The sequence below is a fragment of the Macaca fascicularis genome, chromosome 3 (genome assembly GCF_037993035.2).
Source record: "Macaca fascicularis isolate 582-1 chromosome 3, T2T-MFA8v1.1".
In the NCBI taxonomy this organism is placed as follows: Eukaryota; Metazoa; Chordata; class Mammalia; order Primates; family Cercopithecidae; genus Macaca; species Macaca fascicularis.
The window spans coordinates 150199418-150226999 of NC_088377.1; the positions used below are offsets into that span (position 1 = coordinate 150199418).

Here is a 27582-nt window from a genome sequence, read left to right on the forward strand (position 1 = left end):
CACTTGCAGATAATCCTCATTTCCACCCTCGGCCCCAGGCAACCACTAATCTGTTTTCTGTTTCTATATTTTCACTGTTTCTATACATTTTATATAAGTGGAACCATACAATCTGTAGTTTTTCAAATCTGACTTCATGGTTTTGAGCATGATGGTTTTGAGATTCATCAATATTTTAGCACCAATCAGTTCCTTTTTATTGATGAATAGTATTTGATTATATGATTCCACATTTTGTTTATCCATTCACAAGTTGTTGAAAATTTGAATTGTTTCTACTTTTTGGCTATTATGAATAATGCAGGTATAAATATTTGTGTACATGCTTTTACAGAGGCATATGTTTTTATTTCTCTTGGGTAAATTTCTAGAAGTGAAATTAATGAATTACATTTCACTTTTTAAAGAAACTGCTACACTGTTTTCCCAAATAGCTGTTTCATTTAACATTCCCATTAGCAGTATATGTAGGTTTCATTTCTCCAGATCCCCACCAACACTTAGTGTTGTCAGTCTTTTGGATTATAGCCATTCTAGTGGATCGACAGTGGCATCTCATTGTGGTTTTAACAATGACTTCTCTAATGACTAACAATATTGAGCAACTTTTCATTCATATATCTCATTTGTAAAATATATATTCAAATCTGCTCATTTTAAGATTGGATTCTATTTTTATATTGAGTTGAAAGGATTCTTTATATACTATGTACAAATCCTCTATGACATATAATTTGCAAATATTTTCTAGTCTTTGTTTTGGCTTTCCATTTTCTTATTTAAGTATGTTGATGCAAAATACTTTAATTTTTATTAAGTCCAGTTTATAAGTGTTCTCTTTTGTAGATCATGATTTTGTTGTTGTTTTCTAAGAACGTTTTGTTTCCCATGAACCTAAGGCCGTGACAATTTTCTTCTAAAAATCATATAGTTTTTGCTTTTACATTTAGGTCTTCTACATTTGGTAAGTCTTCTTTTTCTTCCCTTCTTCCCTCTCTTCTTCTTCTCTCTCATCTCCTTTCTTCTTCCTTCTCGCTTTTATCACCTCATGGCAGATAACATCAGTGCTGCATATGTTTCAAGGAATACCTCTGTGTTCTGAGCCTGAATCATTTTCGTTGTCACAAATATAAAAGCTAAATCAGTTTTTGAGTTGATTTTGGTGTACGGTAGGCCTAGTGGCTCTTGTCTTATTCCTTTTGGGGTGACTAAAGGTGGGAAGAAGTATTAGAGATGAAAAACTGGTAGCTTGTTGAGTTTGGTGAAGAAGAGAAAACAGAAGCCAGAGAACATACTTTTCATTAAGAACAACTTTTTAAGTAGGAAAATGTGAAACTTTCAAAGTGTGAAAATATCTTCCTTCTGTGAAAAATCCATTTTGAAACATTATCAATGTTTGCATTGTAAGCAAGTAATAATGAGAGCTACTCTTGCTCTTATGTGCATAAAATTGTGGATGTTTGAAAAGAAAAGAATTGGAGCTTATGAAACCTTATCTTTCCTTCTAGTTTTACAGACTTCAAGTGAGTTATGCAAGTCCAGAGAGACTTAAGTTTTCTTCAAAGATTTCAGGACGTAACTCAACTCAGCAAGGAACACTTTCATAATTCTTTCATAAAACGAGGGGAATGCGGATGTCTTTGAGTAGGACCAACACGGCTTTCTGTAGAGATTTAATTGTGCACACAGAGATAAGCTTTTTCTTCTTTCTAGCTGCAGCAACTTCGGAGCCGGGTGGGAAGTTACACTGCACTTATTTAGCTGCAGAATTATGCAGTTTTGTAGTAGTATTGCTAACCCAAGGACACAGGCATCAGGGTCACAATAAAAGTAGCAACATCAAAGAACATCCTCGTAGTCTCTACCTATCAGTCAAATGTTGCATCTCCCATGGTCTGTGTGTTGTGTCCCTCCTGAGAAGAGTCTCAGATGCTGTCCCTGTTGTTCATGCTGTGACTCTTGACTGTGTCCACTGCTGTTCGGCAAGCCAGGCCTGGCAGATTTCATTGTCAGATGCTATCTCCCAGGTTCCTCCACTCTCTGCCCACAGCATCTATAGGCCTTGGAGTTAAATAGCCTTGGTTTGAATCTTGGCTTTGCTAGTGGCACTGTGTCCACGAGCAAATCCTTTGTTCTCTTTGATCCTCAGTTTCCTCACCTGTGTAAGTAAGAAAACAACATTGAACTTTTAGGATGCTGTGTGGATTAAAGACAATATAAAGTACCTAACACAGTGCCTAGCTCATCATAACACTTCACGACATCTAAAAATACCTTGCTGAGTACACACTATAAATGGTAGCCACACAAAACTAGTTGTGGTAGTAGTACTGGTAGGTCTTCTTGTTCTCCACTTCTTCCCTCTCCTCTTCTTCTGTCTCCTCTCTTTTCTTCTTCTTTCTCCTTTCTATCACCTCATGGCAGATAACATTAGTGCTACAGTTGTTTCAATGAACACTTCTGTGTTCTGAGCCAGAATCACTTTCATTGTCACAAAACTCCTCTCCTCTCTTGCTATCCATCGTTGTCATCCATCCCTACCATCTCCCCTGTCAAACCAAATAGACTTGGTTTGAATCCCAAAGATGGGCTATATGTGTCAAATCTAGCAATACGTTTCATTTCAGGGTAGCATGGGCTGAAATGTTGCTAGTCGTGTAAGGGGTAAGCCTTTTAGAGCAAAATGTGGGGGCAGGGGACCTTTTCTGCAGCCCAAGTTACTGAGCTGAAATACAAAGCTCTGAAGGGCTGCTTTATCTGGGGAAACTCAGATACCTTTTCAAAATGGTCATCTGGCTGCAGTTTTCCCCTCTGCCTCATTCACCCCCTGAAGCTGGAGGGACATTTTTACATTCCTTCTTGACGTGGGGTTGCAGTTCCTTCCCTACTTCTCCTCACACCAGTAAATGACACTTCATTCTGCAACTTACATTCAATGCATCGGTTAGTCTCGTGCTCCATTAAAAATGTATGTACTCTGATTCTTTTGACTTGTATTCTTTGCTATTACCTACAAACCCTAACTCAAGCCACCATCCTCTCTTTTCTGGACAAGTCTTCTTACACTGTTCCTACTTCCATTTTTGAACCCCTGTAATGGATGCTACATTATGAAGCCAGAGAGATCCTAAAATACAAATCACATCATGCATTATCCTACATAAAACCCTCTAATTGCTTCTCATAACTCTTAGCACAAAATCCAAACACTTTACCATGCTTTTACAAAGTCCTGTATATCCTGGCCCCACTAACGTTTCTGTCATTACCCACTACTTTTGTTTGCTGTGCTCCAGCCACAATGAATGTCTTTATGTTTGTTAACCTGGGCAAATTAATATACTCAGCAGACTCTACATATCCTTTGCCATCTCCTTTGCCTAGAATCCTTTTATCCTATATTCCCCCATGACTATCTTTTTTAAAAAAATAAAAAATTTTGTGGATACTGTGATGGTTAATACTGAGTGTTAACCTGATTGGATTGAGGGATACAAAGTATTAATCCTGGGTGTGTCTGTGAGGGTGTTACCAAAAGAGATTAACATTTGAGTCAGTGGGCTGGGGAAGGCAGATCCACCCTTGATCTGGTGGGCACAATCTAATCAGCTTCCAGTGAATTAAAAGCAGGCAGAAAATTGTGAAAAAGGAGAGACAGGCCTAGCCTCCCAGCCTACATCCTTCTCCCATGCTAGATGCTTCCTTCCCTCAAACATCGGACTCCAAGTTCTTCAGTTTTGAGACTCGGACCAGCTCTCCTTACTCCTCAAGCTTGCAGACAGCCTATTGTGGGACTTTGTGATCATGTAAGTTAATATTTAATAAACTATATATATTATATATATATATATATATTTATGGGCCACGTGAGATGTTTTGATATAGGCATGCAATGTGCAATAATCACATCATGGAAAATTGGGTAACCATCTCCATAAGCATTTGTCCTTTGTGTTACAAACCATCCAATTATACTCTTTTTGTTATGTTAAAATGTACAATTAAATTATTATTGACTATATTCACCCCGGTTGTGCTATCAAATACTATATGTTATTCATTCTTTTTATTTTTTTGTGTCCATTAACAATCCCCCCTCCCCACTCCACCCTTCCTAACCTCTGGTAACCATCCTTCTACTCCCTCTCCATGAGTTCAATTGTTTTGATTTTTAGATCCCACAAGTGGGAACATGTGATGTTTGTCTTTCTGTGCCTGGTTTATTTCACTTAACACAATGACCTCCAGTCCATCCATTTGGTTGCAAATGACAGGATCTCATTCTTTTCTATGGCTGAGTAGTACTCCATTGAGTATATGTACCACATTTTCTTTATTCATCATTGAGTATATGTACCATGTTTTCTTTATCCATTCATCTGTTGTTGGACACTTAGGCTGTTTCCAAATCTTTGCTATTGTGAACAGTGCTGCAACAAACATGGGAATACAGATATCTCGTCAATATACTGATTTTCTTTCTGTTGGGTATATACCTAGCAGTGAAATTGCTAGATTGTATAGTATCTCAAGTTTTAGTTTTTTAAGGAACTTCCAAACTGTCCTCCATAGTGGTTATACTAATTTATATTTCGACCACAGTGTACAAGGAATCTCTTTTCTCCCCATCCTTGCCAGCATTTGTTATTGCCTGTCTTTTGTATATAAGCCATTTTAACTGGGGTGAGATGCTATCTCATTGTAGTTTTGATTTGTATGTCTCTGATCGGTGATATTGGGTACCTTTACATATGCCTGTTTGCCATTTGTATGTCTTCTTTTGAGAAATATCTATTCATGTCTTTTGTCCATTTCTAAATTTGATTATTCAATTTTTTTCTATAGAATTGTTGGAGCTTTATATATATTCTGGTTATTAATCCTTTGTCAGATGAGTAGTTCACAAATATTTTCTCCCATTCTGTGGGTTGTATCTTCACTTTGCTGATGACTATCTTTTTCTTCACGTTTAGATTAAGTCCAGGTGTTATATCACCAGAGGCCTTTCCTGACTCTCCAATATAATGAGGTGCCTTCACTCCCCTGGTGGTTTGCTTTGCACTATCATGGTTTTAATTGTGCATTTATGTATGTAGTAATTTTGTTTGTTTGTTTGGTATCTGCCTCCCCCAAGTAGTATACTAGCTCCAGGAGAAAAGAAACATTCTCTGACTTGGTCACTCCTTTATCCTTAGTGTATAGAATAGTGCCTGGCACACAAAAGACTCAATAAATACTTGTGCAACAACTGAATAAATAGTTCAACATCCAGGGATAACTCCCACTTCCAAAAGCACTGCTGAGCACTTTCTACTGCTCAGAGGTTCCACTCCAGGATTTCTGTTTCCTCTTCTGAGGAATGTTCCATCAGACTTCTTGCGGGGGAGCTCCTGGTGAGGAGTGGGTCTGGACAGTTGTTCCTTCAGGATCCTAGGGTAAGATTCCAGCCTGGGGACCTCCTGTCCCTAGTCTGGGTTCCTCTAAATGGTGACTGGCTTTAGGAAAGTATTGATATCAAAAAGATAAGACTGCAGATCAAAATGAGCTGTCAATCACTTGTATTTGTCAGGGAAGTGTAACTGAGGCATGGAGCAAAATTGGGACTTAAAATTGCAGGTGGTGGGAAGCTGTGTTGAAGAGATCAATGATACAGGGTAGTCCAGTGAGAATGGTATGGGTGAATTTTAGAGTTGAAGTATGGATTTTTGAGGCCATTTATTGTGGAAGCAGAGCATGTATTTAATGTGGTTGATCTAGGTTTGTTTAAATAATTGTAATGCCAAAAGCTTGCCAAAAGCATGAGGATTGGGACCTGCCTCAGTCAGGTTTTTATGTTCCTTCTGCATCACACACACACACACACACACACACACACACACGAATCAATGGGCAAAAAAATTATGTTGTGTGTGTATACATATGTATATTATGTATGTAATTATGTATACACACATACCATAATTTCTTTGTCCATTCATCAATTTTCAAACTGTTAGGTTATTTTCATATTTGGCTACTGTAAATAATCCTGCAAAGAACATGGTAGTGCAGATATCTCTTTAGGATACAATTTCATTGTCTTTGATATATGTTCAGAAGTGGGATTACACATTTTCTCTAAAGTATCCTCCCATTTTTTTGTCCTTAGAACAATGAAGAAATGTACTGTTTTGTAATCAGATTTTCAAGAGTGAGCCTTGGACACATTTTCAGGCATGTTTAATCTTTTAGACCAAACACTGCTTGTTTCTGAGAAGATATCTGTGCCTGTCGTATATACGATGTAATTGTTGAGATGATATACAGAGAAAATTGCCTTAAGAAAGTCTGTACACACACATCTGAGCTTGCTGAACTCTAACATACACTAGAGCTTATTATTTTATGAAACAATACATAGTAGACATTCTTAATGATTCAAAATAATATTTTACTTGAAGAATAAGATTGCCATATACATTATAACATAAAGTGAAGAAAATGTATGCAAAAAGCCACCACCTCTCCTAAAGTATTGGAATATTTGTGAGCTTTTCTCAACTCTGTCATATATAGAGAGTATAAATTCTGGCTGAATTCATTACTTGGCAAAGTGATTGTTTGCTCAAGGCAGCACTAGAGACAAAAGTTTCCCTCAGTTTCACATCTAAAAGCATCATGCAGAAGTAACAACTGCAAAAGCTGCCTTCTCTGCACCAGGCTTTTCATTTGTGCTTCACAACAACCATAGTAGGTGCTGTTACCCTTGTTTTACAGATGGAGAAATGGACAGAACAACTGATTGCTTGCAAATGTGGTTGAAGCCTCACAAATGAAGTCTTACTTTTTGAATTATGGTGGTACCTCTTACTTCAAATTAGAATCCCAGCAGGTTTTTAACTTCACCAATTTTCTCAGCAAGAAGGGAGCTAAAAAATGATGTGTCTGTGAAAGTATGAACGAGACCTGTTACCCTAGAGTTTCGCAGAAATGGAAAGATGCAAAAAAGTGATTCTTTTTGTTCTTGACATGTTGGGAAGGTCTATAGACAATTTGGGGCGTGAAAGAAGTTAACTAAGAAGTGTGAATTTACTGTGCTGTTCTGGCCTTAGAAACATGTTTGTACTTCATTTTAACCTCTCTCTCTCTCTCTTTATCTCTATCTCTCTGTCTTGTATTTTATGACTTTGTTTTTTTGACTGTGTACTCTTTGGCTGAAATTCTCAAGCATGACTGTATCAGAATTATATTAGTTATAAAAAAGAAAACAAAAAAAAAACACTCAGAAAAAAGACTAAAATAGAATATCCTTAATTACTGTTAATTATTTAATAGTGATTTGTGTTAATTCCGATGAAAATTCTTATAGGATTTGAAAATGTCCACTGAAAAGAAAGATTATTTTTAGAATGCAGAATGTATTCACTTAAGCCTCCTGAATTTCTTAAATATTTGATGGAAATTGCAACATCTATTTTCCTTGAAGTGATAGCTCAAAAAAGTGTTTTAATAAATCTATCTAATCATATCCTGCATAAATGACTTCTGTAAAACATGTTGAATAAATTTGAAAACTTTCTGAAATCATCAATATTTCTTATATTTACACGTGTAGAGGAGAAATGGATGTTGGTTTCTTCCTTGGAATCAACGTAGGACATTAAGGACATTCAATTCATATATTCTGAGGAGACAGGATTAGCAAGTGTTGGAAATTGGAAATAAGGAGGTCAAGTTTAAGATTACATATCTTTGGTTTGAGGATCAAGCAGAGAAAAGATTGAAAGGGTGTTGCCATTAGTTTATGATGTGTTTGGTAGGTGCCAAGTATTGGAGCAGGGAAGAGAAGAAGCAGAGCTTCTTGTGTATGAATACTGATTGTGTCTGTTAAAGTGAGGTCCTCAATGGAATAAATGCAAACCAAAGTGATCAAGGTCAGTGGAAACTCTTGAGTGGGCATCAGAGTTAACAAGGGAAAAGAGCATCCAACCAGAGAGTTGATCAGTCAGAATGATCTGAGGGCAAACTCAGCCTCTCAGCACGATTTTAACCTAGGCAGTAGACTAAGGATAGAACTTGGAACCTAGAGTATGAACTTAAAAGTGTAGCTCCTCTGAATAAATTTCTTAGTTGAGGTTTGGATGAATCCTGCTGTATTAGTTCGTTTTCCTACCACTATAAAGAACTACTTGAGACTGGATAATTTATAATGAAAAGAGGTTTAATTGATTCACAGTTCCACATGGCTGGGGAAGCCTCAGGAAACTTACAATCATGGTGGAAGGTGAAGAGGAAGCAAGGCACGTCTTACGTGGAGGCAGGAGAGTGAGAATAAGAGAGAGAGGAACCACACCACACACAAACAAACAGATCTTGTAAGAACTCACTCACTATCATGAGAAGAGCATGGGAGAAACTACCCTCATGATCCAATCACTTCCCACCAGGTCCCTCCCTTGACATGTGGGGATTACAGTTTGAGATAAGATTTGGATAGAGACACAGAGCCAAATCATATTACATGCTAACCTTCCAGAGATGCTGTGAGTTGTAACTATGCTTAAATATAAAATGACAAAAAGTCAAGTGTCACCTACAAGTGAACTAATTCTAATACAATATGAAGTGTATATGATGTCTAAATCTGTGTTTTCACTTAAAAAATAAACCAAGTCTTCAATTCCACACAGTAGATGAGCTAAAATAACTAATTTACTTTTAAAGTTCAGTGATTAGAAATTATATTTCCATCCTTTTTATATTTCAGGAGCAATACTCATAGATGCTATCTAGGTAAGTTGTGATATTTTCTTATTTGAGTTTTTCAAAATCAAAGTATTGACTTTATCTTTTAACAGTAACTTTTTTTTGGAATGAAAAAGAGATTAATCATGAAATAGCATAAATACTGTGATTCAGAAGCCATTCTCATCTGGAGTGCTGGGATAGCACTACAGTGAGAAGAGTTCCTTTACAAATAATAGTTGCAAGAAGGAAAGAAGGGAACCCTACTCACTATGCAACTGACTTTCTAAGAGGAAGAAAAGGCAAATAAATAAGCTCTTGTTGAGTTAAATTATATATACATATAATTAAAATACGTGTATATATATATATTCACACATAACATTCAAACGTCCAAATAATAATTGATACTTCTTGTTTTATGCTCAACATTTTGATAGAGAAAGAAGAAGGTATAAACAAGTGAATACAGGTTGAATATCTCTAATCTGAAAATTCAAAATTCAAAATGCTCCAAAATCCAAACTTTCTGAGTGCTGACATGACATTCAAAGGAAATGGTCATTGGAGCATTTTGAAACTGTATATTTTCAGATTTGGACTGCTCAACCAGTAAATATAGTAAAAAATTCCAAAGTCCAAAAGATTTCTGGCCCCAGGCATTTTGGATAAAGGATACTCAACCTGTGCATAGTACATCATGTTTGTTGTCCTTACCAGATCTGTAAAAACTGACTTCTCATTACTGCTGAATATGTCCCCTTGGCTTCAATTCTCTGCCTTCTCATTCCCAATTCTCTCTTAGGGTAGCAAAATTAAGTTTTCTTCAGATATCCGAGACTTAGAAAAATAAAATCAAAATATAATGATTAGAGAGATTATATTTCCAGGTTCAAATCTGGAAGACTAAATCAAGCTTAATTGTAATATAATCTATGGCATTAACATTGATAAAGGAAGGAGATACCAATGGAAGCAGGCAGTAACACGAAAGCAAAGACAAACGAGGAGTAAGGGCACCATCTTAGAGAAAAAATTGCTCTGAAATTGCATGAGTATCTGGTCCATGAATCAGGAATGTGTATGTAGTGGAGGTGGAAGCATCCTGCTCTCCATACTTGCTGTATTGAGTACTAAAATCATACAGTTAGTTGCCATTGTTCTGATTCTTTACACTACCTTCTGATAATAATTTGGCTTCCCATATAGCTTTGCCCCAGTATCAATATGACATACAATCCACTGGACTGTTAGGTCTCTTATTATAAAGGCATGCTTTGGCATTCTGACTCATACGTTAATATTTTGTGAGTCCAATTATTGAGAAAAGTTTCCAAGAGACTGATCATCTGATAATTGATATTCTCAATGTGTATACTGAAGTCTGTGCTCAGAGCTGTTGGGCCCTCACTAAGTAAATGCCATTATAGAATGCTCTGGCTGGGATACAGGGTGGCTCGAGCTTTTGCCAACAGTATTTCCTTCTCAGCTCATCTCTCCTTTGAATGACGGTGCCTGATTTTACATTACCCATTCCCTTTTCTTGATGCACTTTCTTCTACTCATTCCAGTCCTGTCTGAGAGACAGTTTCACAGCTTGTATCAGTTGGAGCAGTGGTTCTCAACTTTGGCTGCATATTACAATTATCTGGGCAGTTAAAATAGTTCCAATGCCAAGCCCACAACTAAGACCAAATAAATCAGAACCTAAATAAATAGAACCCAAGTTAATTCTGATGTGTAGCCAAGGTTGAGAACCATTGCTTTAAAAATTCTCTGTTAATTTATCCAGCTCACCTGAATTGTCTCTTTGCCAAATTCCTTTTGCATTCCATCTATTTTCACATCTTTGTATTTTTTGTCGTTCTAAATTGAAAGTATACTCCATGTGCTTATGGAGGTATTTCTTCAATGAGTTTTTAAATATAATTTATGAAATTACCTCTGATAGACATAAATATTTTGGATAAATAGTAGTTTACCAGTTTACCATACCTGTAGTGAACCATTCTTCTCCTAGATTGCTTAAACATATTTCAACATTGGTAGGATATAATCCACATTGTTTATGATTTGATAATCCTAATCTGTTATTTTTGGTACAGGGTGTATTGAAGAATGTGGACCTATGTGTGTGTACGTTCATGAGTATGTGTGTGTGTGTGCACAAATAAATATAGACATAACTTGAATTTGTTGAAATTCCAAAGCAGCGTATTAAATAGAAGAGGGAAAGTTGATTTAATTATCTCGTGTTATTGGTAGCCATTTTTCATGAATTTGTTTTTTCACTCAGGATGATTGGAGGCTTATGTTTTTATTAAAATTTATTAATATGTATCATCAATGTGTGTTTTTTATTTTTTATTATTTTTCAGACAGAGTTTCGCTTTTGTCTCCCAGGCTGGAGTGCAATGGCACGATCTCGGCTCAATGCAACCTCTACCTCCCAGGTTCAAGTGATTCTCCTGCCTCAGCCTCTGGAGTAGCTGGGAATACAGGTGTGTGCCACCATGCATGGCTAATTTTTGTATTTTTAGTAGAGACAGGGTTTCACCATATTGGCTGGGCTAGTCTCGAACTCCTGACCTCAGATGATCTGCTTGCCTCTGCCTCCCAAAGTGCTGGGATTACAGGTGTGAGCCATCGCGCCCAGCCAGTGTGTATCTTTTAATTGCTAGAGTGATATCCTAGACTAGCTAGGCTGGTGATTTTAATATATGATAATAAGTTCTTATATCCCAAAATTAAGAGCCAAGATTATGACACTCTGAGTTCATAAGTGGAGAAAATAAGACTGTAGCCTTTTAGTGAAAATAATTGTCTGCAGATTTCAGCTGAGCTTAAATGACTTCAGATGATGACTTGGACTACATGATTCCTGGTAAGTGTAAGAGAAAAAGTTTAACAAACCTTTGTTGAACCGTTTCTCACTTTTAATTTTTACTCTGCATACAGAATTAAGTTTTTAGGGATATGACTACAGAGATATTAAAAAAGCCTAATGAATAACTAAAGTGTTGGATGAGAAAATACAGCTCAACATAGTGTTTTCTTTCCCTCCTTTTTTCCTTTATTTCCCCCTCCTTCACCATGATTCATGGTGTGTCATAGTTGTTTGAAAAACTACAGGATTAACTATTTATAGTTTGTATTATAGAGGCTGGATATATTTATCACTTTTCTGGGATGGAAGCTCTAATAAAATAATCAGTTAAGGCTGGGCACAATGGCTCATGCCTGTAATCCCAGCACTTTGGGGGGCCAAGGCAGGTGAATCACGAGGTCAGGAGATTGAGGCCATCCAGGCCAACATGGCGAAACCCTGTCTCTACTAAACATACAAAAAATTTGCTGCGCATAGTGGTGGGTGCCTGTAGCCCCAGCTACTTGGGAGGCTGAGGCAGGAGAATTGCTTGAACCCAGGAGGCGGAGGTTGCAGTTAGCTAAGATCGTGCCACTGCACTTTAGCCTGGACGACAGAGCGAGACTCCATCTCAAAAAAAAAAAAAAAAAAAAAAAAAAAAGAAAAAAAGAAAACAATTAAGACTTCTGAAAGTTAGTTAGGCTGGAAGATTATATTTATTGCTTCTAAAATTTTGTCAGGGGAGCTGGTACTGGCTCTATTTCAAATGTCTACTATGAGCTACTTAGTTGCTGTAAAATAATATCAGAGCCTGTTTTTAAGGAAAACATCCTTTCAGAATGAAAGAGTTAAAAACTTTCAATTATTACATGTTACTTTGACAAATCGCTTTCACTTTTAGATATTTTGTAGTGCTTCTGACTCACTAAAAAGTAGCTAAGCCCAGCCTTATCTCAGAAAGGACTCCGTTTTACTCCCGAAAGAAGTGGTTACATGTGAAACGCTTTTCAACTTAACAATTATGAACATTCTCATTAGATGTCAGGCAGTACCTAGACCATCCGGATTCCTTTTATGATGGAATCTGTCATTTCATGCTAGAACTCAGAGTGTACCTTTTCTTAAAATCAGCTCGACTTAGGAGTCACTTCTGTGGCTCATTCCAAGAGAAGGCACCTTGAGGAACATTTGGTTCTTTCCCATTTGTGTACCTCATGCAACAGCACTTTTGTTGATTAGAGATAATTTGATAACTGGGAGTTAAAGAAGGATTATTAAAACAGCTAGCAAAAGTGCAGCCTCAGAAATTCTGGAAACCTACAGAAATGACTTTTTAAATGCATTCTTTAATAATTTATATTTGACATTTTGGATTCTGAGCTGCTGAATGAGAAGAGAATTGGAATAGAAATAGTGTGTTGCCTAAGATTTTACTTAGCTAGATAAATATAGATAGATAATTAGAGTCAATTTGGGGGTTTTTATAGCAATGGGGGCCTGTAGGCGGGAGAGACATTGTATACTAATAGAAATTGCACTGCTGTCCTGTTTAGGTGTTGAGGTTCTTTGATTTAAAGATACTAGTGTTTTTAAATTTATATTATTAGTCAAGATTATTTTTGTTGCAAGAAACAGACCCTTCTCAATTGTGTGGAGCATAGGATAACTCTCTTCTAAGATTAGGAGTCAAAAGAGGTCTGGGTTTCACAGGTGTGGTGGTTCTGGATTCAAAGCCACCCTTGAATCTTAGTGTCAGGAGCTCATGCATCTTTCCTCTTGTGTTGAACCATTCCTGAGACTCAGCTGCACCCCAAATGCCTGCATCTTTCTGTCTCCTGCTCCAACCAACTGTGGGGCAGAGAGAACCAATGGCCTACCATCCACACAGCAAGGGCTATGAATAAAAATGACTCCTTGGTATTCTGGCTCAGACATTATCCCCAAAGACATTGCTACCACAAATGTTACTGGGAACCAAGAAGAATCTGGAGAGCTTCTATTGTCTTAGGAGGAGAAGATGTTATATTCAGGTTTGCTTGTATTAAACAGAGATAACTAGATGGTCAGGTGAATATATCCAGAAGACATTTGGTTAATTGCATCTGAAGGTCAGGGCAGAGGGCAGGGCTGTGGAACTCGCTTTGTTTGCCAGTAGCACATAGATGAGAATTCATATCATTAGCTCAAATGATACCACCTGAGAAAAATATATACAGAGAAGAGCAATGTGCAGAAAAAGTGAGGAGAAAATAAAACACTGTAGAACACTAGCATTCAAGAGACAGGAGGAGGAGAAACAAAAATAGTCATGCAGGAGATAGCAGTAGAACAGTTAGAGTAGAGGTAAACCCAGGAGAGAATAATCCCATGGAAACCAATGATATACAATTTTAGAAAGACATGAGCCTCTAGCATTCTCAAGTGGAACAGAGGGGACCAACACTGCAAGAACAGACAGTGAGCAGATTTGACATTATGAAGATAGGTGGTGGCCATTTGCAGAGCAATTTTTAGAGTTGAGGCAAGTGTGTGGTGGGTAGGTACGAGGTGAAAACCAGTTTTTCATGGTTGGTGGAGAATGGGAAATGGGAAGTGAGGATGTAGAATTAACTAGAGTAGAATATTCTTCCAAAGCAGCTGAACAAAGAAGGAAATTAAGCAGAGTTAAAGATAGGGCCTGGGCCAATGAAAGGGATATCCTTTTAGAATAGAAGAAATTTGAGTATATTTATTAGCTCAGGGTAAAAGACTGGAGGGTGCAAGAAGACCAAAGGATTAAAAGTTATGGTATAAACAAAGCCAAGAGAAAGGTGATGTGGAGGAAGATTCCGCATTGATAGGTAGCTGCTGGCCTATTACAGTTAAACTGTGCTGGCTGCCAGAAGTAACTATGAAGTATCTATGTATGTAAGGTATAATGTTTAATTAATTTTTAAATTAATGTATTAAACCATTGACATATGTACTCAAGTCTTTCTGTCTCTGATCTCTTATTACAGGTGATATAATGTATAGGTGATGTATTTTTTCTTGGCTATTATGGCGTTTAGAAATAGCAGAAACAAATCCTTGAAAAATTCACTATAAACTATTTTTAACCTTTTAACCATTTTGATCTATTACTGAAATACAAAACATAGTGTCATTGACTGATGTATGCTTTATTTCCCTTCCCTTCCCTTCCCTTCCCTTCCCTTCCCTTCCCTTCCCACTTACTCCCATGAAAAATACTAGTGAGAAAAAAAAATAACAAACACCACTCATATCTCCTAATGCTAATCAAGTGATGGAAGTGGCTTACTCAATGGGAAAATTAAAGTAAATTTTTGTGATTAGGAGCCTTGTGCCATTTCAACAGTTGTAACTACTTCCTTATGGTACTGGTGATTCTAGACTTGCCTTTCAGATGCTAATGGAGCTTAGTCATACCAGGTCAGCAGGGTCAGAAAGCAGAGACAGGGACTCAGAAAGACATAACATGGGACATTTTAATTTTACTTAAAATATTTTTAATTCTTCTAGGGACACAGTGTATATATATTTGTGTAGTATGTGAGATGTTTTGATACTGGCATGCAATGTGAAATAAGCACATCATGGAGAGTGGGGATTCATCCCCTCAAGCATTTATACTTTGAGTTACAAATAATTGAATTATACTCTTTAAGCTGTTTTAAAATGTACAGTTATTATTGACTATATTCACCCTGTTATGCTATTAAATACTAGATCTTATTCATTCTTTCTATTTTTTATACTCTTAACCAACCCCATCTGCTCCCCAGCCCCCGACTACCTTTCCCAGCCTCTGATAACCATCTTTCTACTCTCTATGTCCCTAAGTTCAATTGTTTTGAATTTTAGATTCTACAAATAAGTGAGAAGATGTGATGTTTGTCTTTCAGTGCCTGGCTTATTTCACTTAACATAATGATCTCCAGTCCATCTATGCTGTGCAAACGATTGGATCTTATTCTTTTTTGTTGCTGAATAGTACTCCATTGTGTATATGTACTACATTTTCGTCATCCATTTATCTGTTGGTGGACACTTAGGTTGCTTCCAAATCTTAGCCATTGTAAACAGTGCTGCAACAAATATAAGAGGGCAGATATCTCTTCAATATACTGATTCCTTTTGGGTATATACCCAGCAGTGGCATTGTTGGATCATAGAGTAGCTCAATTTTTAGATTTTTGAGGAACCTCCAGCCTGTTCTCCATAGTGATTGTACTAATTTACATTCCCACCAACAATGTGGAAAGGTTCCCTTTTCTCCACATCCTCACCAGCATTTGTTATTGCCTGTCTTTTGGATATAAGCCATTTTAACTGGGGTGAGATGATATCTCATTGTAGTTTTGATTTGCATGTCTCTGATGATCAATGATGTTTGGCACCTTTTCATGTGCATGTTTGCCATTTGTATGTCTTCTTTTGAGAAATGTCTATTCAAATCTTTTTCCCATCTTTTGATTGGATTGATTTTTTCCTATAGAATTGTTTGAATTCTTTACATATTCTGGTTAATAATCCCTGTCATGTGGATAGTTTGCAAATATTTTCTCCTATTCTGTGCATTCTCTCTTTGCTTTGTTGATTGTATCCTTTGCTGTGCAAAAGCTTTTTAACTTAATGTGATCCCATTTGTCCATTTCTGCTTTGGTTGCCTGTGCTTGTGGGATATTGCTCAAGAAATTTTGCCCAGGCCTATGTCCTGGAGATTTTCCCCAATGTTTTCTTGTAGTAGTTTCATGGGTCTTAAATTTAAGTCTTTAATCCATTTCAGTTTAATTTTTGTATATGGTGAGAGATAGGGGTCTAGTTTCATTCTTCTGCATATGGATTTCCAGTTTTCCCAGCACCATTTGTTGAAGAAACTGTTTTTTCCCCAGTGTATGTTCTTGGCATCTTTGTAAAAAACGAGTTCACTGTAGATGTGCAGACATGTTTCTGGGTTCTCTGTTCTGTTCTATTGGTCTATGTGTCTGTTCTTATGCCAGTACCATGCTGTTTTTGTTATTATAGCTCTGTAGTATAATTTGAAGTTAGTGTGATTCTTTCAGTTTTATTCTTTTTGCTTAGAATAACTTTGGCTATTCTGGGTCTTTTGTGACTACATATAAATTTTAGATTTTTTTTTATTTCTGTGAAAAATATCATTAGTATCTTGAGAGGCATTGCACTGAATCTGTGGATTTTTTGGTAGTATGGACATTTTAACAACTCTGGCTATAACTTCCTGTACTATGTTGAATAATAGCAGTGACAGTAGGCATCCTTGTCCTCTTTCAAATCTTAGCGGAAAGGTTATCAGTTTTTCCCCATTCAGTATGATGCTAGCTGTGGGTCTGTCATATATGGCTTTTATTATATTGAGGTATGTTTCTGCTGTCTCCAGCTTTTTAAGGGTTTTTTTTTTTTAATCATGAAAGGATGTTTAATTTCATCAAATTATTTTTCAACATCAATTGAAATGGTCATATGGTTTTTGTCCTTCATTCTGTTGATATGATGTATCACACTGATTGATTTGCATATGTTGAACTATACTTGCATCCCAGGAATAAATCCCACTTGGTCATGATGAATGATCTTTCTAATGTATTGTTGAATTTGGTTTGCTAGTATTTTGTTGAGGATTTTTGCATCAATATTCATCAGAGTTATTGGCCTCTAGTTTTCTTTTTTTTGATGTGTCTTTGGTTTTGGTATCAGGGTAATACTGGTCTCATAGAATTAGTTTGGGAGTCTTCCTTCCTCCTCTTTTTTTTTTGGAATAGTTTGAGTGTAATTAGTATTAGTTCTTCTTTAAATGTCTGGTCGAATTCCGCAGTGAAGCCATCAGGTCCCGGGTTTTCTTTACTGGAGGATTTTTTTTTATTATGACTTTAATCTTGTTTTTTTTATTGGACTGTTCAGGTTTTGGATTTTTTCAATCTTGGTAGGTTGTATGTAACTAGGAATTTATCCATTTCCTCTAGATTTTGCAATTTATTGGCACATGGTTGCTCATAGTAGCCATTAATAATCTTTCGAATTTCTGCATTATTAGTTGTAACATCTCATTTTTCATCTCTGATTTTATTTATTTGGATCTTCTCTTGTTTTTTCTTAGTCTGGCTAAAGGTTTGTCAATTTTGTCTAACTTTTCAAAAAGTCAATCATTTGTTTCATTCATCTTTTGTATTTTTTTTACTTCAATTTCATTTCTGCTCTGATTGGTATTTCTTCTACTAATTTCGGGTTTGGTTTGCTCTTGTTTTTCTAGGTCCTTAAAAGGCATCATTAGATTGCTTATTTGAAGTTTTTCCTCTTTTCTGATGTAGGCATTTATAGCTATAAACGTCCTTCTGAGTATTGCTTTTGTTGTATCTCATAGATTTTGGTACATTGTGTTTCCATAATCATTTGTTTAAAAAAATTCTCAATTTCCTTCTTAATTTCTTCATTGACCCAGTGGTCATTCAGGAATATATTGTTTAAGTTTCATGTAGTTATATAGTTTCCAAAATTCCTCTGGTTACTAATTTCTAGTTTTATTCCATTGTGGTCAGGGAAGATGCTTGATATTATTTCAATTTTTTTCCAATATTTTAAGTCTTGTTTTGTGGCTTAACATATGGTCTATACTTGAGAATAATCCATGTACTGAGGAAAAGGATGTGTATTCTGCAGGTCTTAGGTAAAATGTTCTGTAAATACCTATGAGATCCATTTTGTCTATAGTGTAGATTAAGTCTGATGTTTCTTTGTTGATTTTCTGTCTGGAGATCTATCCATTGCTGAAGTGGGGTGCTGAAGTCTCCATGTATTATTATATATGGGCCTGCCTTTCTCTTTATCTCTAATAATACTTGTTATATATATCTGGGTGCTCTAGTGTTAGGTGAATATATTTTTTAAATTGTTATATCCTCTTGCTGAATTGACCCCTTTATCGTTATATAGTGACCTTCTTTGTCTCTTCTTATAGTTTTCTTTTTGAAATCTATTTTGTCTGATGTAAATATAGTGACTCCTGCTCTTTTTATGTTTCCAATGGCATGGAATATTTTTTTTACATCCCTTTATTTTTATGCTATATATGTCCTTATAGGTGAAGTGTGTTCCTTGTATTCAACAGATCAATGGGTCTTTTTTCATGCATTTAGCCATTCTATATCTTTTTATTGGAAAGTTTAGTCCATTTACATTCAATGTTATTGTTGATAAGTAAGTCCTTACTCCTGTCACTTTGTTTTATTTGTTTTCTGGTTGTCTTATGGTATTCTTTCCTTTTTGTCTTCTTCCATTAAGGACAGTTTCCTCTGGCGATATGATTTAGTTTCTTGCTTTTCATTTTTTTGTTTACCCATTGTACAGTTTTTAGTCTGAGGTTACCTTGAGGCTTCCAAATAGTAGCTTATAACCCATTATTTTAACCTGATAACAACATAACACTGCTTGTATAAACACGCAGAAGGAAAACTAATAAAAACTCTATGCCTTCATTTTGTCCCCCTGCTTTTTAACTTTTGTTGTTTCTATTTATATCTTATTGTATTATGTCTTGAAAAGCTATTGTAGTTATTACTTTTGATTGGTTCATCATTTAGTCTTTCCACTAAAGACTAAGGTAGGTAACATACCACATATTGTTATAATATTGTGTGTTTTTCTGTGTACTATTAGCAGTGAGTTTTGTACCTCCAGGTGAATGTTTACGGTTACCAATGTCCTTTTCTTTCTGATTGAAGTACTCCCTTTAGCGTTTATTGTAGGACAGGTGTGGTATTGATGAAATCCCTCAGCTTTTGTTTGTCTGGGAGTCTTTATTTCTCTTTCATGTTTGAAGGATTTTTTTTTTTTTACCAGATATACTATTTTAGGGTAAAATTTTTTCCTTCAGCTCTTTAAAAATGTCATGCCATTCTCTCCTGGCCTGTAAGATTTCCACTGAAAAGTTTGCTGCCAGATGTATTGGAGCTCCATTGTAGGTGGTTTCTTTTTTCTTGCTGCTTTTAAGATCCTTTCTTCTCATTGACCTTTGGGAGTTTGAATATTAAATGCCTTGAGGTATTCTTCTTTGGGTTAAATCTCCTTGGTGTTCTATAACCTTCTTGTACTTCAATATTGACATATTTCTCTAGGTTGGAGAAGTTCTCTATTATTATCCCTTTGAATAAATGTTCTACCCTCATCTCTTTCTCTACCTCCTCTTAAAGGTCAATAGCTCTTAGGTTTGCCCCTTTAGGCTATTATCTAGATCCTGTAGGTCTGCTTCCTTGTTTTTTATTCTCTTTTCTTTTGTCTCCTCTGTATATGTTTTAAAAGCCTATCTTCAACCTCACCAATTCTTTCTTCTGCCTGATCCATTCTGCTATCAATTGCATTTTTCAGCTCTAGAATTTGTTTGATTCTTTTTAATTACTTCAATCTCTTTGTTAAATTTATCTGACAGAATTCTGTTTTCCTTCTTCGTGTTATCTTGAATTTCTTTGAGTTTCTTCAACACATTTACTTTGAAATAAAAGGTCACTTATTTCTGTTTCTCCAGGATTGGTCCCTGGTGCCTCATTTAGTTCATTTGGTGAGGTCATGGTTTCCTGGATGGTGTTTATGCTAATAGATGTTATTGGCATCTGGGCATTGAAGTGTTAGATATTTATTGTAGTCTGTACTGTCTGGGCTTATTTGTGGCCATTCTTCTTGGGAAGGCTTTCCAGATATTTGAAAGGACTTGAGTGTTGTGATCTCAACTGTATCTGCTTTAGGGGGCACTCCAAGCCCAGGAATGCTGTGGTTCTTGCAGGCTCGTAGAGGTATACCATCTTGATGGTCTTGGACAAGATTTGGGAGAATTCTCTGGGTTACCAGCCAGAAACTCTTGTTTTCTTCCCTTGCTTTCTCCCAAACATATAGAATATCTTGCTCTCTATTCTGAGCTACCTAAAGCTGCAGGTGGAGTAACACATGCGACCTGTTGCCACCACCACTATGATGTACTGCTTCAGACCTGAAGCCAGCATGGCGCTGGGTCTCACCCAAGGCTGGCTGGAACTACCCCCTGGTGACCACTTATATTCGCTCAAGGCCCCAGGGCTCTACAATATGCAGGTTGCAAGGCCATTTAGGCCTGCATCCTTTCCTTTAGGGAATGGATGATGGGTCCCTGGGTAGGTCCAGAAGTGCTGTCTGGAATTCAGGTACTAGCGTCAAAAATCTTAGAAGTCTATCTGGTGCTGTCTTGTATTGCAGCTTAGCTGGATCTCCAACCACAAGACTCAGTCCTTTCCATTCTTCCCTCCCCTTTCCAAAGGCATAGGAACCTCATCCTGCAGCCACTTCCACCCCAGGCCATGAGGAGTATTGTCAGACTACTGCCGATGTTCCCTTAAGGCCCAAGGTCTCTTAAGTCAGCTTGTGAATGCGGCCTGTCCTGGGACTTACCCTTCAGGGCAGTGGGCTCCCTTCTGGCCCCAGGGAGGTCCAGAAATACCATCCACAAATCAAGTCCTGGAATCAGTGCCCTCCGCTTGGTGTTCTACCTACCTGTGGCTGTGCAAGACAAAGTCTCCTTTACTTTTCCCTCTGATTTTCTCAAGTGGAAGAAGTTTTGCCCTATAGTCAAAATAGCTGGTAATGTGCTGAGTCTTACCTGAAGTCTGCAAGTCTCAGAGGCTCTCCCAAGGCTCTTGATGTAGTACCTGGGTATCACTGCTGGTTGTTCAAGGCCCAAGGGCTCTTCAGTTAGCAGGTAATGAATGCTGCCAGAACTGGGTCCTTTCCTTCCAGGCAGCAGGTTCCCTTCTGGCTCAGGGCATGTCTAGAAATGTAATCTGGGAGCTAGGGCCTTGAATGGGGGTGTGGTGGCTCTGATTGGTGCCTTATCCTGCTATGACTGAGCTGGTATCCTAAATCTAAGACAAAGTTCTCCCCACTCTTCCCTATCCTTGCCTCAAGAGGAAGGAAGGAAGGAAGGGGTCTCTTTTGGAGCTGCAAGCTGTGCCACCTGGGGTTAGGGGAGGGTGATGCCAGCACTCCCTCGGCTGCTTCAGCTGGTGTCTCAGTATATCTCCTGTCACACCTCCCAAGTCCACTGTCTTGGGCCTAGCTCAGCACTAGGACTCACCTGAGTTTTAGTCTTTATGGCCTAGACTGTCTTTCAAGTTTACTTGGAGACACAGAGTGTTGTAGCCCTTGGTGGTGAGGTTTTGCAGGCACTCAAGTTTGGACCACTGAGACCAACAATTCTCCTCTGGCTAGGGTTGGTTTAAATGCTTCCTCTGTGGGTGGGCATCAGTGAGTTTGGACTGGTTTTCCTTTCTGCTCTAACAAGACAGCACTGAGTTCAAAGCCTAACAACTGCAGTCTTCTCCCTGCCCCAGCACCAGAGCTTCTGTTAGCACCATGCAGCCAATGTGGGATTGCGTGGCATTGCAGATTCAGGACTGTTTTTTCTATCTCTTCAGTTCAGTGCCTCTTTCAGTGATCTGAAGTTAAAACTAGGTGTGAGTTTGAGTGCTCACCTGATTTTTGTTTTTTATGAAGGTGTTTTCTTGTGTAGATTGTTGTTAACTTGGTGTTCTTGTGAAGGGGGAAGATCCATGGTGCTTTCTATTCTGCTATCTTGCTCTGCCCCTTCCCAGTGTGGGACATTTATATGGAATGAATTAAGGAGATATAACCATGTGCCATCTGCTGCAAAATAATTTAGAGTTTCAACACAAATTCTTGATATCACATCTTGAATTCCTTGAGACATGAAGTCAGATATAACAGTTAATTATATTTTGAAGTGTTTGTCATTAACAGGCTCACTCAGCTATGCACGTTGTGATCAAAGCTCTAAGGTTATCTGTGGACTTATAGCAGCCAACATTTTCCTCTTTATGTTAAAGCAGAAAAAAGGACTTTGTAGCTCTACCCGACATTCTGGTAAGACCCAGAATGTTTCACATGGACTTCATTTGGTGCTTCTGACTTAAAAAATTGATGAACAGTTATACTTGCATTGTTACCACTAAGAAACTTATACAGGTTCTCCGTTTTACACATAGACTACTCAGAATTAAAATTTTAAACTAGGAAAGATAAGAACCTAAAGTAGTAGCAGAGAGAGAAAGCAAAATCTGCTGAGAGGAAGAGAAGCAAATAATAAAACCATGAAAAATTCCTGCAATTTTCTAAAGAAGAGGAGAGATTAAAAGTAGGTTCTTGAGGGCCAGATGTGATGGCTCAAGCCTGTAATCCTAGAACTTTGGAAGGCCAAAGCAAGAGGATTACTTTAGCTCAGGAGTTAGAGACCAGCCTGGGCAACATAGCAAGACCCTGTCTCTTAAAAAAAAAAGTAGGTTTTTGAATAAGACAAATAGATTGGAATCAGGCAATGAGATTTGAATCTAGGTTTAGGCCCTTAGCCCTGTGATGTTGCATAAGTTATACAGGTCTATAAGCCCCTGTAAATGGGTTGCTGTGCATTTTAAATGAAATATAGAGTGAAAAGCATGATACCCAGCACATGAGAGATAGTTAATAAACATCAGTCATTGTAATTAAAAAGGCACACTTAAGGGATGTATGAAATGGAAAGTGGGTCTGACAAATGTACTGAAAGTTGTTTATGTTAGAAACAATCTGGGAACGTTGAATAGACTGTAGGGAACACAGATGTGCTCTGAGTGGGGGCAGCTAATCGCCGGCAACATTAGTGAGGAGTGAGCATCCTCACCTCTCTGCAATAAATGATGCATCTGTTCAGGTTAGCCTAAAGAGTAAGGACAATGGCTCCTTGAAGAGTTGTAAAAAAATATGTATTTCCAGGATGCCTAATGTCTTTCCCTCTGCCCAACTTAATTGTTAATGAATAGGGCTGGTTAGTGTCCTGAAATCTGTGCATTCAAAGTGATCTTCAGTGGGTCTGATGACACGAACCACTGGGTTAGGGAATGGTGCCTAGAAGGGCAGAGCTACTTTAAAAAAATATACTACTGCTCAACCTGGTGGCTCACACCTGTAATCCCAGCACTTTGGGAGGCCGAGGTAGGCGGATCACGAGATCAGGAGATGGAGACCATCCTGGCTAACACAGTGAAACCCCGTCTCTACTAAAAATACAACAACAACAACAACAACAACAACAACAACAACAACAACAAAATAGCCATGTGTGGTGGTGGGCGCCTGTAGTCCAGCTACTCAGGAGGCTGAGGCAGGAGAATTGCTTGAACCCGGGAGATGGAGGTTGTAGTGAGCCGAGATCGTGCCATTGCACTCCAGCCTGGCGACAGAGTGAGACTCTGTCTCAAAAAAAACAAGCAAGCAAGCAAACAAACAAACAAACAAAAAACCAAAATAACCCTACTATGGCAATCATTAAAAAAAAAGTTTGGTAGGTCTTAAAGCCCTCTGAAAATCTAATGTAAAAGCTATGGATCCTTTAAGAATGCAGTGCATACTTATTCATAACAATTTGCTTACATTTCAAAGTGTTCTCTTACGTTAAAAGCTTAGCCGCACTGGGCTAAAGAAAACCCTCTGTAAGATTATTTATGCAAATAGAACTGTTTGTGGCACTGATAACAACTAGCCAAGTAAAGGGATTCTTTCTACTGGCTCCTAATGAGTTGTAACACAGAGAGCTAGCTCTTCATCAAAAACTTACGCCTTTCTTATTATAGCATAGAACTCTTGCTGGGAAATAACTATTTTCCCAGCCTCCCTTACATTTAGGCGTGGCTATACTAATAGCTTTGTCAGTAAAATGTGAGCAGTGATGATTTATGTGTCACTTGCAGGAAGAGAGGGTCAAGAATGAGACACACCTTCTCCATCCCCTCTTTTTCTCACTGGCTGTCTGGATGAACATCCCCGGGGTAACCTTGGAAACCACATGTTGAAAACAGAAAAGCAGTCAATTGAATGGAGGCTGGATCTTGAATTAATGCTCACAGGAGAACTGGCAGCAGATCAGGAACACTCATTTTTCTTTATATGCAAGAGAGATACATTTATTATATGGTAAGCCACTGAGATTTCAAGATTTCTCGCGAGCAGCTGGTGTTATCTTAAATAACCACTGTGCATTTTGATAACTATGGTAGAGGGTTTAGCCACAGACCACTACTTGAGAAATAAGCAGTAAGTGTATAGTTTTCTGTCATAAGTCAATAGGATAAATGTCTCCTGTAGAGGGCGGTGAATTTCATAGATGGTGTGCTGGGAAATAAAGCAACGAATGAAGCCAGTGTTGTTCTCTGAGCCAGTAGTGGAGCTAGCTCTTATTTCTACGGACTCCTCTCCCTAGAATAACCAGGACAATTTGGAACACTTAATACAAGACTCAGGCCGAAGAAAGGGGAGAGGTTTCTCCTGTCAGCACATTTTGCTTTTAGTTTTCCCATTTAGAAAATGGGGCTGACTCTCTCTTCCTGTGTCCTAGGTATGTGTTTTGGGAATGGAAAGAAAGAAAGGTTCAATGCCATTGTGACAGAGCTGCTAGATAGTCCCCAAATCCCTGTCCTTTCCTTCATGAGCACATGTCTAGACTTGCTTCCCATCCTCAGTTGCAGTTTGGTAGCTATGTAACTAACTGAGTTTTAGCTCATGGAATGTGAGTAGAAGTGATATATGTCACATTTTCCTGGCCTTGAAAAATCTTCCAGATGTGGTCTTCCATGTTAATTTCCCCTTAGAGCTGGCTCAGAGGGAAATGACCATCATGGCCTTGGTCTCTACCTATTGAAGGTGGCAAAGCCTCTGTCACTTTAGGTCCCTGAATGACTGTAAGGAGGACAGCTCTACTGAACTGATCACCTTCCCAGCAAGAAATAAAATCCCATTGAGTTTGAGGCAAAATATATTTTGGGTTTATTTGTTACAGAAACTTGTATTACTTTAACCACTCTAGCCAGCAACTGAACTTTGGATCATACATCCTAATAAAGATCCTTAAAATTTTTATAAATAAATAAACATATATGTAATATACATTATCTAGATCTTAACATACACATTTAATATATATACATGCATGTGTGTGTGTGTAAAAGGAAATCATTAATGTTTTCATTAGAATGACTGTAATATGATAGTAAGAACAATTGGAAGGTACTCTAGGACCTAAGTTGAGGAGCAAAGTATTTAATAGTCAGGAAGTTTCTTACTTAGATAGAACTCAATTAGTTAATGGGAAGTAAATAAATGGCTTTGAATCCGAAATGGCTTTTATATTTTTCTTTTGTTTTTATCTAACAATGACTTATTTATTCAAATTAAAACATTTGGGGGTTAACATCAGAATTGCTTCTCTTGAAATAAGAGTGGTGGGTGAAGGGCTGAATCCTATCAGACTAAGGAATCCTCTGTAAAAGGGTTGTAGGGACCCCAGGACCACTCACAGCACAATCTGGAATATCTTGGATTAGGTGAGCTCTAAAGTTTCTTTTGGATATAGCATACCCTCATCTTGGAAACAAGTAAGGTTTTCATATTTTGTTTCCAACTGTGTGTAGTTGACAACACCAAATTCTATTTCCACTTTCTTTTTTGATTAATAGTGACCTAACTGGACTGAACGAATGGGAATCCAATGATATTTTATCTTCTTTTCCAAGTGCACTTGAAAACCCCAGCTTCTCAGGAGTCTGACCAAACTGCAATCTAGTATTCATGTCAACACATTTGTAAACACTTTTGTAGAAGAACCTTGCTATCTACTTTGAATACTAGAAATATTGTTACTTCCCCTTTGATTTTTTAGTTAAATTTTATTCCTAACTCTGTCTGTGTATATGTGTGTGTGTGTGTGTGTGTGTGTGTATGTATGTGTGCACATAATGATGAATATCTATAGCAATCATCAATAAAATTAGGGGCCTCTTTTAGCTCTATGGAAAAATTTATTAATTTGTTAGCTTATGGTCTTAAGCCTAATTCTCAATTATTAGTAAAAGGAAATGTTGACTGTTTTTTTCAGTCAGAGTGAAACAGATGGGATACTCAAACTGAGTAATAAATAAACAGGGTAGTAACAGGGTAGTAAATAAGGACAGGGTATGTGGAGGTATACCAGCAAAGCCATAGCACAGTAAGGACCTGGGAATTAGTAATAATGGGGCACCATCATGATCTGGAGGCCCGAAGAGGCAAAAGTGGAAGAGTAGTTACCAGAAGCATGAAACAGAGAGGGCATTTGGAGAGGGCTGTGGGAAAGGAACTGTGGCTTGTGGTTGAGGGAAATTGGTAGCCCACAGCGGCCTTGGAGATAAATAATCCAACTTCATTCCTCTCTTCTATCTTTCTGCAGGGAATTCCCAGAAACCAACCCCAAAATAGAAGCCAGAGGGCAAGGGAGTCCATTTTATTAATCTACACATGTCAGCCTAAGGGGCCTTGAGTAGCGAAGAGAAAGAGAGGGTCTTGATCTAGATGGGCAACAAAATATCCAGCCTACTGATCATGGATCTCTGTTATACAATTTAAGAGTGATATGGTTTGGATGTTTGTTTCCTCCAAATCTCATGATGAAATGTGATTCCCAGTGTGGTGCGGCCTGGTGGGAGGTGATTTGATCATAGGGGTGGATCCCTCATGAATGGTTTAGCACTATCTCCTTAGTGATGGTGAATTCTTGCTCAGTTAGTTTACAGGAGATCTGGCTGTTTAAAAGTCTGGGACCTCCCCTTCTCTCTCTCTCTTACTCCCTCTCTTGCTACATGACATTGCCTTCTCTCTTTAGACATTTTTCCATGATTGGAAGCTGCCTGAGGCCTCACCGGAAGCAGATGCTAGAGTCATGCTTGTATAGTCTGTAGAACTGTAAGGCAGTTTTGAGGTGTTTCTTCATAGCAATGCAAGAACAGACTAATACAAAGAGTATTTGTAAAAATTAAATTAGGTCAGACACAGTGGCTCATGCCTATAATCCCAGAATTTTGGGTGACTGAGGTGGGAGGATCACCTGAGACCAGGAATTTGAGACCAGCTGGGCAACATAATAAGACCCCCAT

The 27582-nt window shown here is 37.8% G+C and overlaps 1 long non-coding RNA gene across 2 annotated transcripts in view; it reads left to right on the forward strand.

The window, feature by feature from the left end:
• The first annotated feature begins 5342 nt into the window (after positions 1-5342).
• LOC135969913 (uncharacterized) overlaps positions 5343-27582 on the forward strand; it is a 109890-nt gene continuing 87650 nt past the window's right edge. Inside the window, exons 1-2 of one of the 2 annotated variants that reach the window (XR_010585269.1) lie at positions 5343-5435; positions 11103-11225. This is a non-coding gene — a long non-coding RNA (uncharacterized lncRNA). Of the gene's footprint in view, positions 5436-8745; positions 8773-11102; positions 11226-27582 lie in introns of those variants that run through there. The other variant, XR_012432795.1, reaches the window with a different exon arrangement.